The following is a 15536-nucleotide window of genomic DNA, read 5'->3' on the forward strand; positions in this document are numbered from 1 at the left end:
ATTGCAGGTTACCCTTGGATTTGATCAGTATTGTGAATATGAAGGAAGTAGAGCGTACACATTTCCGCGTGCCCTGTACAATAACACCTGTCACATCTTGCATTTGGAATCTTTCAAAGATATCAAAGCTTGAGATAATAATAGCAAAAAAGTGTGTTGTACTGTGAGTTATGAAGTCTGGCTTGTGCTTTACTATAGTCTGCACCATCCATAGACAGCAGCACTAGTTAAAATTAAATACACACTGGACTGTGGACAGAAAGTAAATCAGTTACCTATTGATTTCTATAAAGACACCTAGTTTTTTCAAGTTAATTGTGTTTAGTGTTCTCTGTATTTGTCATACAACCTGATGGTCTGGTAATATTATTTTAGAAAAACCTGTATAGTTCATGAATAAAATGCTAACTGCTTTACCTAGAATTGAACCATTCAGTTTAATCTTGGGTATGTTGCATTAACCCACCGTATATATTTTCAGAAAATGTCATTACAGATTGACCTGTTGCCTCCCTTCTCACTTTTTGTGGGGAGAGGAGCGAGGGAGGGGAGCAGGTCAATATTTTTCAGCAGTTACATTTTATTTAGTTTTAAAATTTTATTACTAAATAGGTAAAACTTGAAATAAAAAAAAAATTACTAAGTCATAAAAAAGTAATATTTTCGGTGTAAGACAGCACAGTGATTCTTTCTCTGGGGAACAGAAATGATTGTATCTCATTCGTAGTGTTTTCCTGAAAGACTCATTCCACTGCACTACAAAATAATTTGTGTAATGCGGTTTCTATGGCTATATAAGAACTTGTAAATCCACTTCCTCCCTTTTCCCCTCCTACTCTCCCTCCTCCCCCCAAATCCCCATTGAAGCTGACCATGCTTATTTAAATTAGTCAGCTAATAAAAAGATTCAGAAGGGTAGCTGTGTTAGTCTGTATACAGCAAAAACGAGAGTCATGTAGCACCTTAAAGACTAACAAATTTCTGTGGACATAAGCTTTCGTGGATTGCAACCCACTTTGTCAGATGCTGACAAAGTGGGTTGCAGTCCACGAAAGCTTATGCCCAAATAAATTTGTTAGTTTTTAAGGCGCTACAGGACTTGCATTCTGGTTTTTTTTTTGTTTTTTTTTTAATAAAAAGATGGTTCTTTGGCTGTTCGGAGCATGCTGGAAACAAAAAAGAAAAACGGAATGGGTTCATGGAAGACAGATTGGGAATATAGACGATACTGTTGGCAACAAGTTTGTGAATCTTTTTAAACTATATATTGGACTCCATTCATTAGTGGTGTTTCCAATAATCTCAAGGAGCATGGATTCTGTTTCTACTTCTGCACTGAATGGTAGTGGGAGCTTTACATAGATAGTACCTTGGTCTACCCATCTGTACCTAGGATGATGTTGAGCTTTCCATTCATGTCTGTAAATTTGTTGAAAGCAATTATGTGCAAATTTTTTAGTGTCTTTACTTAAAAACCACAGTGCCTTTGAATACTAGTCGAGGAGCCACATTTGTTTTAATATTCCATGTTTGTTCATGCACTGTATTGTTTTTTTATAAAACTACAAAGTAGAAAAAATCCTGATGCACACAGTTTATTTTATGGTTTGAAAGTAGTACATGTGAGCTCATGGGAATTGAGTGTTGGCTTGACACTTGGGGACAGAAGTTCTTTTTATCCCTAGCTTTGACATATCAGTGCATGCTTTTGCACAATACCCTACCTGTGTGTCTCAAACCTGACCCGAAGGAATAGTTCCATTCTTATTTCTTAGCTTCTTTGCAGACATTGCAGAAAAGAGACCTGTTAGTTCAAATTGCAGTGTAGAGAAATGTCCACTAGGAACTGGACTGTGGCCATCAATTCTGATGCATACAATTTCTGATCTTTTTTGTCTTTGTAATATCTACAAACAGTATAGCCAACCATAAGCATTTAAAAATTGAGTCATGCTCCTAAAATCATGAGATTTGTTTTTAAATAATACATTTGGGGTTCTTTGTATTGCCTTCTGGTTTCTGAGCCTTCAGGGTGCACTGAAGAGTGCAGGCTGGAATCTCAAATGTTTGCTTTCGCATCAGTCATAATATAGAATCTGATGATGCAATGTGTAGAGAACTAGTTACATGACTAAGGTTTTGCACAATCAGGTCACAATATTGTACCAATAGAACACCTTTAGATTTGAATGCACTGTCATCTTTAGCTGTAGGGATGACTGAATCTCTTGCTGTCAGAACCCCAAATTCTACGTGGACAATTAAAACCAAGTATTCAAATTGAGGCACCTAAATAAAAGTGGCCTGACTTTCTTTTACAGGTCTAACTTGGAGTATGCACATCTGAAAATTTTGCCCATAACTATAACTTGTAACTGTTTTTCAGTTGATGAAAGGAGATTGACATTATTTTCTCCTTTTTAACATTAAGAGGAGTTTGCCTAAATCTTTTCTGCATTGGCAGAATATATGGTTCTTTCTACCAACCTGTGTCAAATTGTGTGATAGCCCTGTCACTTACTCTAGACTGTTAGATGTTGAGTTGAGAGCACAGAATTTGCTCTACATTGGAGAGGAAAATGGGTTTAATCTACAGCCCATGAAGTGAATCTACCTCAGTAATTACAACACCATTGGTCTGTAGTGCTTTCTTCATATCCTTGTAAGTTTTCACTTTCATGTTGCCACAAATAAGCAAAGACTTTGTTTGGAATTTGCCTTGAGGAATTAAGCAGAGGTTCAGTATAAATTTCTATAAATTTTGAGGAAAAACGGATTGTTGCATTTCATATGTATAATGCATTACTTTAATCAAGTCGCCTTTTAATTTAGCTTGTCTTGTTTACGCTAATATTGTGTTTGAAAAAGGGATTATTCCCAACAAAAGAAATCTCAATACTTCCTACAGTCCAGGATTATTGAACAAAATGTCTTGCTGTGTAGTATTGTTGTTGCACTCAGTGTTGTATGATAACACGTTATTCAGCTGTTGTTGATTCCTCAGTGGCATAGACTTCAAAGGAAGGCAGAGAAAGAGAGCCATGGCAAGAGAAAAAAGAGTTTAGTTTCAGTGGTCTGTACTATCCAGCTGTTTAAGTACTTTACAGAACTATCAGAGACTGTTCAGGCATCCAGTTAGGGCTGACATGCAATTACATCTGGAAATGGAACCTACTTTGGAGGGACCACCTAGAGGGAAGCTAGCATATAAATGTTCACTATTTTATCCGTGCTAAAATCTTCCCAATCCCTTCCAGTAAGGAAGGATGAGACTCTTTGTCAAGGATGCTTTTTGACATAATATTGACTTTACCTAGTTCCTGGTGGTGATATTATGCTTTATTTTATTTATTTAATGATTTTGTTCTTTACTCTACATGACATTATTAGAATGAGAAGAGGAGAATAACAAAAACAGACAGACCATCTAAGGATGTCCTCTCCCTTCAAAACTTTAAATGATTGATTATACCTATATTTTGCTAATTCTAGAATTGTATTTATATAATACACTTATCTGGTAAGTATCCCAAATGCTTACAACAATTCATATACGGATTTTAGAAAGAAACAATATTAATGAAAATCCTTATAAAACCAATGCCAAAGATCTTGTGACATAAAAAGTCTTTTAAAGCTTAATAATCAAAGCTAATTCTTTTATCACCTTCCAGTTGGAGCTTGGAGGATATATTTCCTCTCTGTTTATTTTTCTGTATTGCACAGTATAAAAGCTACATATTTATCAAATATATATATTTTTCTCTCTCAGTTAGTCTGTCTGTATATTGCACTGCTGCTGACCTCTAAGATTTTATCTTGGGTCTTGTGATTTTATTTGGTTTTTCACTTAAATCCCCTGTTCCTGGAGTCAAGTGATTTTGTGAAAATCTCTAATTTAATTAAAAGGAGTAACTTTCTAGCCCTCATGGTTTCACAGAAAAACTTGAAAATGTGACCTAAGTCCACCCTAAACACTCAGAAATCAAAAGGCAAAGAGAAAGAACCCAAAGTATATTTAAAATATCCTGTTACGGGGGGCCTGACTCATACATTTTTGAGAGACCAGGTGGGTGAGCTAATATCTTTCATTGGACCAATTTCTGTTGGTGAAAGTGTCCTGGGACTAACATGGCTACAATTACACTTCATGATTTTTGAACATTTGGAGTCAGCAACATTGATATTGTAACTTATTAACATTAGTTATTTGTCTGTAGAGGGTCTGCTCTTAGTGCTAATGGAACCTGGGTGCACATTGATGGGAGAACAGACCCACTGAAGAAGGTACTTGGGTTGCCAAGACTTTTGATACTTTTTATATCAAGATGAAATACCAAAATAAATACCATATCATGCAAGTAACTGGTTACTGGCCTCTCTGCCTTTATATTTGTTGACTTTCTGATTTGCGTTTGTCATGTGACTTTTAGCCATTGAGTAGGTGGTTTCTTCTTTCAGGTGGCTGCGGTACTGAAGTTCTCTAGTATTTTAAGGTAGCAGGATTGCATTTGGTTCAGAATTTTAATTATATATTTATTTCCTTTTTCTTTTGAGAGAATGTAAATGTACAGATAACTTTCTTTTCTGTCTGAATTTTCTTTGCCTTTGCCCCAAGGTTCAAATTGGTAGTCTGAATTCATTTAATAGGGCAAATGTATTGTTCTGATAGTTGTACCACAAATAACCTTGTGTATTATTAGTCTTTTTATTGCAACAATACTTAACATGTATTGTTTCTGACAGACACCTCTGTTATGACTCTGGATCATCCTGTTCTGAAGTGGCTGGGGCAGTTTTCAGTGCTTTCTTTCACATTTGGAAGTTTGAAGTGCTGCATTACTTACTGACTTGAAAGGAAATTAAAGAATAATATCTTCGGGTTATTAGACTTTTAAATCACTTAACATTGTTACCTTCTCTTTAAAAGGGATGTAGAATCTCCCCAGAAGCCTCTTTTTCTTTTAAATGGTGGATTTATAATTAAATTCAGCTGTTCCATAAAGCTGTGGCAGGTGAGGAGCATGGGACAGTTCCATTTGCAAAAAGTGTACACACAAACACACAAAGAAGGAGGTTGTGTGGTCTATTAGATAGTGCACTGGATTGGGACTCGAGACACCTGAGTTCTATTCCCAGTGCTGCAATTAGATTATTAGGTGACCGAGAGCAAGTCACTTCACATTCTTGTACCTCAGTTTCCCCATATGTAAATGTGGATAATGATACTGATAGTTTGTAAAGTACTTTGATATCTACTGATTAAAAGCACTATATAAGACCTAGGTATTAACTTTTGTTCCAAAAACTGAGTAGATTTTTCTAGACATCTTGATAGTGGTGCTGGTGGTGTTTTGTTAGATTGAACATAAAAAAATAACACCCATGCAAAAGCTTTGAGTGCATTGACAATAATTAGGCTTGCAATAACTACCCAGCAGCATTAATGCTTATATACAGAGAAATTAACCATGCTAGTCAGCAGCATTAAATCATTAGAGATAAGATTTTACCTTAGCTAACAGACAACAAAAATGGAAAAACTCTAGAAAAGCCTCACAATCCCAAATCAGACCTAATTACATACTGTCATAGAGCACGCAAAGGAGGTTTTGGAGTGAGAAGCAGCGTGATTCATCGCTCTAGGCAGAAGTAGAGGATCCAAGCAAACCCGCACATTGGTTCCTCTGGACTCAGAATACAGGCAGAAGAAATAAAGAAACGGAAAGCAAGTAATCTAGTGTATGTATACACATATCACAATATTCCTAGGGAGGAAAGGCCCGAGCTAATCATTTTATTTTTTTTTAAAGGTAGCTAGCAGTCTAGATGGGAATTGTTTAAATAATCTATTAGTTAATATTGTTGGCCATACAAACTTAACGCTAATATCTATAGCGTGCAATATTAATTTACACTAGAACCTAGAGTAATTAGCATTCAAATAGAAATGTGGCAGGAAAAGAATGTCTTTGCACTTTGCCAATCAGAAAGTGACTTTTTTTAAACACCTTCTTACTCATCAGTGCTGCTCTGTGTGTGTGTCATATCTTCTTTCCTTGGGCCTAATCCAAGTCCCACTGAAGTCAATTGAAGTCTTTTCATTGATCTCATTGGGAGTCAGCTCAGGCCTTTAATGAGTAAAGCATTTCTGTGATGTGGATTGGACACCCTGCGCTGGCCATGTGTTTCAAGCAGTACTGATGAGCAAAGGGATGAATGGAGAGCAGCAGCTGAGTGGTGTGCAATACTTCCACCTCACTGCTGGATTGGAGTTGGCAGCGCAGTAGAACTGAAAGAGAGGCGAGCTGTTTTTGTGATGACACCCTTTGCTGGAAATGTTCAAAACTCCAGAATTGTAGACAAATCAAGGATGAATTAGCAAGAGTCTGCAGAATAGTCTGACTGGAAAGTACTGTGTTTTTAACAATTATCCCCGGTATTTTCTTTCATTCCAATAATGAGTAAGATAGCAGTAAGCTGTTTAACTCTTGCTGCACAAAAATAACTTTCATTTTGACTTCAGAGTGAAAGTGACCTAGAATGCGTTAAACTTAGTTGTGCTTTGCTTTTCCAAAAAAAGAACTTCGGGATAAATTATAAAACAGGTGAATATTTGCACCCTTATTGTAATGCTATGTACTGATGCACTTGGTAGCCCTAAAAGCTGAGCAAAATGTTTTTCATTTGTTTGCTCTCTGCATAAGACAGCAAGTGCATGCTGAAACTGATTATAGCGTAGTTTCGAGGAGCAGTGCATGGTAAATAGTTTTGTGAAATCTGTCAGTGTGACAGAACCTCAGGAATCTTGTCACAAAACTTGGACTACAGCATCACAGGATAGTGACCCTTGATCATATAGCAAGGTGAAGAACTTTTTATTCTTAATACCAATTTTCATTATATTCTGCTAGGGATTGGGTAATCAGTGGAAGGAAGAAGGAGGAGACCCATTTAGTAGAACTGAAATAAAAGAAAACACTATATATTCTGAAATATCCAAGTGGCATTTTTTTCACATCTAATTTTTGGCTGGGACTAGAAGCTCCAAAATACTACAAGGAAGGTTGTTCCTGTGGTATTTTCAGATGGGAGGATGTGTGTCTGGTACTTTATGAGAGATTTTCAGTTCAGTCTTGTAGACATAAATGGACAAAAGGTTTTGGGTGCTCATCTGATCTCTTTCAGATGTGCAATCATATTCTCTGTGTCAAACTGCTGACCTCAACATCTGAGCATCTTCCATTGTTACTATGACTATTATTTGTGTTATAGTAGCATTTTGAGGCCCAAGATCACACAGCGGGTTGTAATGCTCAGAAATAGAACTCCGGTCTCCTGACTCCCAGATCAGTGCCCCATTCATTTGACCACACTGTATTCCACTTTCTTTATCCGTTGTAAATTTCTTCTCCCACATATCTTCTCCAAGTCTCTGTGGTCAGATTGCTTATTTATAATCTGCCTTTTACGATGTATACTGACTCTTCTTGACCCCTTTGCTGCTGATTCTCCATTGCACCTGCTATTGTTCTGTTAACACTTTTAAGTAGTGGACTTTTGATGTTCTCAGTGCATGCAGTATCACAGTCAATCCTTTCTACTATGATGTGTGCTGAACTTTTAGTACCAGTTAATAAAGCACTAGCTTTTGAGGTATTTCTCTTGTTTCCAGTAGGTTCCTTACCAGTGAGATCAACCTTCTTTGCTTTCCTTTAATCATCTCTTGGCCTCTTCTCAAGTACAAAAGTTACAGAAAGACTGGGGAGATGCTAATTTGACTGAGCCATTGTTGCCAAAGAAGTCTTTTTGCCATTTCTTTTACTAGATGTACTTAATATACATGGATAATCTCTTCAGCACCTCTTTTGTCATGGTCCAGACTTCCTCCAGAATGTGTCTCTCTCCTTCCTGAGAGGAGACTTGTTTGTTTCTGGCAGCTCTCTCAATCCTCCTTTGAGGAAACTCAAGCAGAGAACATTTTAGCAATTATTTTCCTCTTATGTCCTTCACTGACCTTTTGTGTACTTGAAAAAATTCTTTTTTCATTTTTCTGCAATTTTCCTTTCATTCTCCACCTCTGTTTATTTTTCAAATGACTTCTTGTAAGTGCTAACTCACTAACTTGTAAGTGCTAACTTTGTTTTACAAATCTGTACATGGTATTGTGCCTCTTTTTGCCTTGATGTAATTTTAATTTAATGCTAAAATACCTATGGTGTGTAAATGTTTTCAACACATGTAACTTTACATGCCACAAAATAATATTTAATTGATCAATAACGATGGGTAAGAAACAGCATATGTTTCCACTTTCACCTCCTCCAAATTAACCCTAGATCTTGTGAATTAACCCCTTGTTATAGTGAAGAGCACTTTAATTGAAGCTATTTTGCAACCTCACTTGTAGGACATGCTAATAAAAACAGATACAAAATACATGCGTATCATGGGGGGGGAAATGCAGAAGGAAATGGAAAATGGATTGGATGGGGTGGATTTCAGTATAGGGAAAAATAAAATCGCAAAGGAAATACTCATGGTATCTGGCAAGAAGTTATGACAGATTATTCATGTCAAAATCGTTGTTGCATAAATAGAAGAGGGAATGTGGGGAAGGAACCACTAAATGCCAGGAATAAAAAATAAAATAACATCAAAATTCAGATGCCAATATCTCCCCAGATAAAACATGAACTACGCGAAGAATCAGTGTCCACCTTGGTTTAGTAACTCTCTAAGCAATTCTTCCCTTTGATTATCTCAATTACTGAGCCTTACATCTCTCACAAAAAATCCAAGCATTCTCCTTGGAAAATAATCCTGAAAACAACTCTCTTGGAAAACCTGAATATTTTAGCTGAGCACTTTCTTGTATGTTTTATTTACAGCTGTGAACAATGGAAAATAAGAATCGGTTTCATCTGCTCTCATTTGTCCCCATGACTTGGAATGCCTGTGAGTCCTAAACGACAATAAAAGATTGATACAGATCTTAATGCTACCAAAAAAGTGACATTGTGAGACTGTATGGTTCACAGGACTGGGAATGGGTAAGGCTATTAGGTTGTTCACCTCTAGGTCACTAGTTCAAATGCAGCCTAGGTCAATTTAGTGACCAAAACTTGTTGCCATTTGATTGCTGTCCTGTAATCCGTGTCAAATGAGTTGGTCTCATTCAAATTTATAGATTACAAAAATTGCCACCATTGGTTCTTGTGTTGGTAGTCTCAGGAGAGAGAGATGGAAACTGTGAAATACACTTTATTCATGCTGAAAAACTGAGTGTCAGACTTTATTTATGGAGCGGTAACAAATATCCTTCATTTAATAATCCCCATGTTACTGAGCTACTATGTACCTGCTCCTAGATCTGTCTTCCAGGCCTGTAATGCTTTGTACCTCAGTCTGCTTCAAAGTGAGAGAGTTTGTATATACAGAGTCCATTGGTTTGCATCAGTCTCATGCTCACGAGTCTTGGGATAACAGGTTTATCAGGTAAACATGACATAAAATCCTGGACCTACATCTTGAACGTAAAGAACCCAACTATGTTTTTTCCAGCAAATTACACTGAAGGACTGAAAAGACAAATCTTTGCTACCTCTGAATAACAATGAAAAGTTTTGCCCTTTCGCTGAATTACATACCTTCGTACCTGAGTAAGATTTATGATTGACCCAAATCATCATTGACTTTAATGAAACTGATCACGTGCTCAGGGTTAAACACATGTGAAAGTGTTTGCAGGATCATCTGTCTCAACCACATGGCTTCCTAGTTGCTTGAGAACTGCTCTCAAGGTGGATGATGTGATATCTTTTATTGGACCAGCTTCTGTTGGTGAGAGAGACAAGCTTTTGCGCTTACGCAAATCTGAAGAAGAACCCTGTGTATGCTTGAAAGCTTCTCTCTCACTAGTGGAAGCTGGTCCAGTAAAAGATATTACCTCACCCACCTTGTTTCTCTAATATCCTGGGACCGACATGGTTGCAACAACACTGCATGCACATACTTTCAGCCTGTTGTCTGTGGAAATTGTTCTTCTGGTCCAATTGCTTTTCTCAACATTTGTAATATCCTAAAATATTTATTTTAAAGTGTGGGTGGGCAAAAGTGGATGACTGGAGTGTGTGCGTGCGTGTGTTCAGGAAATGCTTTCAGTTCTGTTGATATGCCCTTTAGATTTTCACTACCAAATGTGTCCATAACAGACAATGTAATTAGAGAACAGTGTGCCTTTTGACCAGCAATTATCTGAGAGATTGTACAAGTATTTCAGGTGTCTTGAACAACCTGTAATTTACTTTGGGTGACATGATTTCAAATGAATCTCTCCATTGTTTGCCAGTATAACTAGAGTGAGTGAAATAGCATATAATGATGTACTATTTTTAAGAAAGTGAATTTCTTTTGCTCATGTTTGTGCAAAGCCATGCAGCAGAACCCTCTTTTAGCTGCATTGTGAATGCAAAGAGGAGTAGAACAAGGAGTTTTATTCTGTGATAGCCAGGCTACCTCACCCTCACTGTATTCCCTCAGGCTAGGGCTTTGGGGCTATGTATACATTCAGGCTTGGGTTAGAGCCTGGGGCTTTGAGACCACACCCCCTCCTTGCCAGGTTTCAGAGCCTCCTGAGCCCAAATGTCTACACTGCTATTTATAACCTGTAGCATGAACCCTGCAAGCCAGATTCAGTTGTCCTGAGCTTTGAGAGTCGCTGTGTGAGTCTCTTTCTGCAGTGTAGTCCCATGGGACTTGCCTAGGCCACAAGGAGTATCTGTGAGAGAACTGGGAGCTGAAGCCTCATCACTCGGGTCCTAGTGCAACAACTTAACCGTAAGGCTTTCTTTTCTTTCCTTGTCCTCTGGTATAAAGTATACAGTTGACCCAACATTTACAGACAGTAGCCTGAAATGGTCTTTGCTCTCTGTTGTTGCATGCTGAGTGTTATAGGAAGCAAACACCTAATGTTTAAACTGTGGGATAGGGACAGTCTTTTCAGTCTGTCTGTACAGTGGGGTCCTGGTCCGTGACTGGGGCTTGGTACACTGCCACAATATAAATAATAATTAGCATTGTAGAGAAATCATGTAACTGGTCAAATGACGTGACCATTGTCATCTGCAAAAGTTGTGCTGGGAAGCAGGAGGAAATGTGAAACTGTTTAAATACTTTTCAACTGTTCAATGAAAGCAGATGCATTCAATTAATGACAAACTTCAAGGCATCTTGTATTTGGAGAAGTGGAGGAAATAAAATAACACGGTCATCAAGAGCAAGGAGCAAGAAATCATAGCAAATGATCTTCCTTTCAAATTGGCAGAAGTTTGAGGAGAAATAAGTCAAGTACTTTCATGGAAAGTACAATAACACAGGCAGTGTGTCAGAGCAAAAATGAAACCCTTGCCCAGATAAACAAAAAAAAAAAAAGAACAATATTGAAACAGGTGATAAAACTGGAGCCATACAGCTTGTACTTGCAAACAGCTTGATGAAAGTGGTACAAGATAGCTGCCAAATTTCAGTCTCCCCCTCCCTCCTGCAAAAAAAATTGGACCACTTTTCACAAATCCTCAGTAAATGTTAAAATCTTAGTTTCCTGATTTTAGTTACTTTCCAAATGATTCTAGTTGTGTAACTGCCACCTCCTCTCTCTCATCTGTCATGATGTTTTCTATAGTACCCATCACTGCAGTGTCTGAACACTGATCCACAGTTTTATGTATCCCCATTTATTGGTTTGACTTTTGGTTAACTACGTTAGACTTCAGGACCAATCATTGATGAATGCACATTCAAGCCCAATAAGAAATCATGTCGGCAACATAAATCCTAGCAAGCGGTCTCTGGAAGAAAGTAGAACTTTGCAAATGTAAACATGGCTAATTTGTACTTTTGTACATACAAATGGTGCTCTTTCTGACTCTTAATAAATATTTAATAGTAGGGAGGTGTTATTGTTCACAAAATATTTGACCATAAATAAACTATAGCTTTCAAAGTTTTGTGATATGTTTGTTCAGTGATACAGCACACTTGAATTAGCACAAATGTGTTAATTTAAAGTGGGAGTCCCTACCATTAGTGCAAATTAAGGAGGTTGTATTTTATATTACTGTACTGTTAGCTCACCTTGTTGATCCTAGTTGTTGCTGTGCAAGTAATACCATTGTGTTTGCCAATCATTGTAGTAGAGTAGCTAGGCGCCAGCTCCCTGTGCTGAAACTTCTGCAATGTTTTTCCTGCAAGATGGAGTGCATTAAGGACTAGTAACCAAACTCTCAATGTTATCTTGTATTGCATTTGACTCATGTATTGTGTGTATTATTATTATTATTATTATACCAAACTGAATTTGAGAATAATCTTGCAGAGTATAAGAATCCTGTTTTTTTTAATTAAGAAAAGCTACTATCCATAGACCTCCTCTTTAAAAGGGGAGGGTGAGTACTCCCATGTTACAGATTGGCTTCTGTAAACTAGTTTTTAATAAAGAAAAATCTTACCTTCCCTAAACTATTGAGTAATTGTAGTTAAGGTTAACATTTGCACTTAAGACCCAATCAAACATCCAATAAAGTCAACTGGAGACTTTCCATTAACCTTATTGGATATTAGATTGAGTCTTAAGCAGGGATTAAATTTCTTTATATATGAGTAATACAGTGTACTCGGCCTAACTTTGTATGACCCTTACTCTTTGAATGCAAACTAAAACGCTAATCCTGCAATAAATTCCATGCAGGCATGGACGTCTGCCCATACAGAGCTCATTGTGAGACTGAATCCTTGATTTCCTGCAAAACCTGTGGGTATCCTGCATCTGTGTGCTAGCTTGCACTATAAACACAATTAAATGTTTTCTTTTAAGAATTGTATTGGTGTTTCTTTTTTAAATTCCTCTAGCAACTAAGTTTCTAATTCGAGATTTGAAAACTGACTTGAGACTTGATTGTGTTACAATCTAAGATGTAGACTATTTTTATATTTATTTGTTTTATTTATTAATACTGCCAATCACAATTATTTCTACCCATATTGTAAAAAATTTTCATTAATATGTTCATCAAATATTTGTCATCTAAGGGATGCTCCAGAATGTAAACTTTCACTTAAGAATCATGCTTCTTATTCTATTCTATATAGGTTCTTGTATGGTTCTTATCTGACAGACTGACCTTCATGGTAGTTGAGAAACTTAGAAAATGTAAAAAGATGCAATGTTTTCCTAAGGCTACAGGTAACCTAAAAACAATTACTTTGAGAGAGATGAACTGTCTGATTCCTTTCAATGGCATGGTTCACTCTGAAACCTAAAGATAACAGATTATGACATAAGAACGGCCATACTGCAGACCCCAGTGGTCCATCTTGCTCAGTATCCTGTTTTCTGATAGTGGCCCAGTCCTTCCTACCTTTATTTAGATGTTTAATGTTATTCATGTGAGTAGTTCCACTGAAGTCAAGGTTAACCACGTTCATAAGTATTTGCAAGTGCAGCATTATTTCTATATTCATGGTTTGAGAAGAAAAATCCATTTTATTTGTGTGATGGCATGCAGAACCCCTGGGCTACAGCCTGGGAGCTGTGGAACCACTGGGTATTCTCATTAACTATTTAGCATTGAGCTCTCCAGCAGACTTTGGCTGATAAGTTGCCACGTCCCGTGGAAACAAACAAGCAGAAAGGATGCCCCCAAAAAAACCAGAAACGTGACCAAATAAGTCCAATTCGGTGATCGGAACAAAGAGGGTGGATTTTGCAGTTCTGGCTTCCGGAACAAAAATGGTAGATTTTTGCATTTCTGCTTCCGGTGTGCTGTGCCGGAAGCTGGAATTGCACGGAAGCAACCAGCCCGAAAACAAGTGGAAGCAGACGCGACCAGCCCAAAATAAGTGGCTGTAGGACCCAGGCATCTTGCAAGAAACAAGTTACTCGCTGGTGACGCACAGGCAGCCTCTCCAGACCCTGTTATCACCCAACCCGACAGCAGGTGTTGCCAGACACCCAACTTAGTTCAGTGAATGTTTTCCAGCCACTCAGGAACCAACAATAAAGGAACTCCAGCTGGCTTCCCATCCAGGACCCCAAGACTATACCATCTTGCCCTGGTCAAAAAGCCTGACCAGTGAAGATTATTATCCAGTGTGCCCTTCCCTCAGAGTGGAAAGTATGTTTTACCAGCTGTTGTTAATGAGCAGAGTTTGTCTAAACACTTCACTCAAAAACACACTGGTTAAGATAAAACATTAAACAAGTTTATTAACTGCTGGAAAAATAGATTTTAAGTGATTGTAAGTGGCAAGTGTAAAGAGATTAAAAGTAGTTACCAAAAGAAATAAACATAAAATCGCAGTCTTAAATTCTACAGAGTAACAAGATTTGTATGAGCAATGTCTCACCCTTGTTAGCTGGTATACAAGCAGTTTCTTAAATGAAGGCTGGGCAACCTTCCCTGCCTGTGACTCACCTCTCCCCAATCCAAAATTCTTTGTCTTCTAGATGTTCCTTCAGGTGTGGAGTTGGAGGGAGAGAGAAGCTAAGTGATGTCACGCTCCCCCTTTTATAGTCTGCTTCAGCTTGCTAGAACAATTGGGCTTGTGATCTGTGAGCTCATCCTCATTGGTCAGTCAAGCCCCCTTGAGAACGTGCTTCCTACAGTGAAGCCTTCATTGTAAACAATTCCTGTTAGTGGAATCTATTCTTGAATGGGTGAGAGAGAGCCATTAATGCTGTCTGGCCACTCCATTGTTGTGCCTGAAAGGCTGTATGTGGGAGTTTTCCACCTTGCAACAGGTTCTAATCGCAGAATATGCTATGTTTCACAACTTCACATACAATCCGACAAGATATTAATGTTCAGCAGATCAAGACTTTTAAAATAATACCACACAAGGCATATCTTGTCCAGAACATAATTACATGACATTGGTGAATATGGAGTTTCTGGGATGGTGTTCTCAGACACAGTGTGACACATGGATTTCATGGCAAGTGAAATTAATGTATTTGAAAAATGCATTTGATGACTAATAGGTTGTGTGACACATATGTTTGTTTCAAAAGTTTTGAGGGCTGAAACCTCAGATGACAGAATTTTTCATGTCAGTTGCAAGTTATCCCAAATTCAAGACGTGGACTATTTTTGAATTTTACTGATGTGCAAATTTTTATTTTTAAGAGCTCTGCTAATTATTATTCTGATACTTGTCCCATAACCATTTTTTCCCTCTAGCTTGTAGGAAAACATTTTAATGGGGATATGGTGGCATAACTGATTTTGTAGCGATTATTTCAACAGAGAGAATGGATTGTATGTTGTATCTTTCAGGAAAAGCAGACAGTGCACTCTTCTTCAAAAGGACTGTATTACAGCTTAGCCAGTGAAGTGATTCAATTCTTCACGGGCGAATGCATAAATAATCTAAGCTCTTACATCCAGAATCTGTCTCCTGGATCTTGGGAAGCCCACAGGAAGGGAGTTGTGCACCTACAGCTTTCCTAAGAGCTGCAATAGAATTTCTCCGCTGGG

General features: G+C 37.7%; 1 protein-coding gene across 2 annotated transcripts in view; it reads left to right on the plus strand.

Annotated features, from left to right (window-relative positions):
- RASSF8 (Ras association domain family member 8) overlaps positions 1-15536 on the plus strand; it is a 123215-nt gene that overhangs the window by 1582 nt on the left and 106097 nt on the right. The gene's annotated exons all lie outside the window — the stretch shown is intronic.

This window comes from Emydura macquarii, unplaced genomic scaffold (assembly GCF_026122565.2).
Source record: "Emydura macquarii macquarii isolate MOO-44397 ecotype Brisbane River unplaced genomic scaffold, CSIRO-AGI_Emac_v2 contig_2205, whole genome shotgun sequence".
NCBI lineage: Eukaryota > Metazoa > Chordata > Testudines > Chelidae > Emydura > Emydura macquarii.